Source organism: Vombatus ursinus, unplaced genomic scaffold (genome assembly GCF_900497805.2).
Source record: "Vombatus ursinus unplaced genomic scaffold, bare-nosed wombat genome assembly UNPS02014945.1, whole genome shotgun sequence".
Classification (NCBI taxonomy): Eukaryota; Metazoa; Chordata; class Mammalia; order Diprotodontia; family Vombatidae; genus Vombatus; species Vombatus ursinus.
Window position 1 is genome coordinate 14683698 of NW_020954723.1, and position 1344 is coordinate 14685041.

The 1344-nt window shown below is 39.1% G+C and overlaps 1 pseudogene; it reads left to right on the forward strand.

The window, feature by feature from the left end:
• The first annotated feature begins 383 nt into the window (after positions 1–383).
• On the forward strand, positions 384–839 carry LOC114030187 (annotated as a pseudogene).
• Positions 840–1344: the final 505 nt, after the last annotated feature.

Here is a 1344-nt window from a genome sequence, read left to right on the forward strand (position 1 = left end):
AAGAAAAGGTGGGGGTGGGAGGGAAGGTGATATAAAAGAGGGGGGAAGATTGAAGGAGGTGGTGATCAAAAGTGAAACACTGGTGAGGAGGGACATGAGAGAACAAAGTACAAACAGGGGGAAAATAGAATGGAGGGAAATATACAATTATTAATCATAACTGTGAATGTTAATGGAATGAACTCTCCCATAAAACTGAAGCAGATAACAGAGTGGATTAAAAACCACAATCCTACAATATGTTGTTTATAAGAAACACATTTGAAGCAGAGAGATACACACAGAGTAAAAACAAAAGTCTGGAACACAATATATTATGCTTCAACTGATGTTAAAAAAAAAAAAGCAGGGGCTCTTTCTTTTGCCACCAGATCGTCGCCATCATGGGTCGCATGCACGCCCCTGGGAAGGGCCCATCCCAATCAGCTCTGCCATACCACCGCAGTGTGCCCACATGGCTGAAGCTCACCTCAGATGACATGAAGGAGCAGATCTACAAGCTGGCCAAGAAGTGTCTGACCCCCTCGCAAATCGGTGTGATCCTGAAGGATTCTCACAGCATGGCACAAGTATGCTTTGTAACTGGCAACAAAATTTTGAGAATTTTAAAGTCCAAGGGACTTATCCCTGACCTTCCTGAAGATCTTTATCACTTGATCAAGAAAGCTGTTGCTGTTTGAAAGCATCTTGAGAGGAACAGAAAGGACAAGGATTCTAAATTGTGTCTGATTCTGAATGAGAGCTGAATTCACCGGCTGGCTCGGTACTACAAGACCAAGACAGTGCTTCCACCCAGTTGGAAATATGAACCACCTACAGCCTCTGCTCTGGTTGCATAAATTTTGGTTTATGTACTAAAATAATAAAGTCACATCTAACTAAAAAAAAAAAAAGCAGGGGTAGCAATCTTGATCTTAGACAAAGCAAAAGCAAAAATGTATCTAATTAAAGAGATAAGGAAGGAAACTACATCTTGATAAAACATACCATAGACAACGAAGTGATACCAACACTAAACATAAATGCATCCAAATACTTAGAGGAGAAGTTAAGGGAGTTACAGGAAGAAATGGACATCAAAACTATACTAGTGGGGGACTTCAACTTCCCCCTCTCAGAATAGATAAATCTAACCACAAAATAAACAAGAAAGAAATTAAGGAGGTGAATAGAATTTTAGAAAAGTCAGATATGATAGATCTTTGGAGAAAAAATGAATAAGGATACAAAGGAATATACCTTTTTATCTCAGTGGTATGTGGCACCTACATAAAAACCGACCATGTATTAGACCATAAAAACTTCATGATACAATGAAGAGAGGCAGAAAAAATAAATGCATCC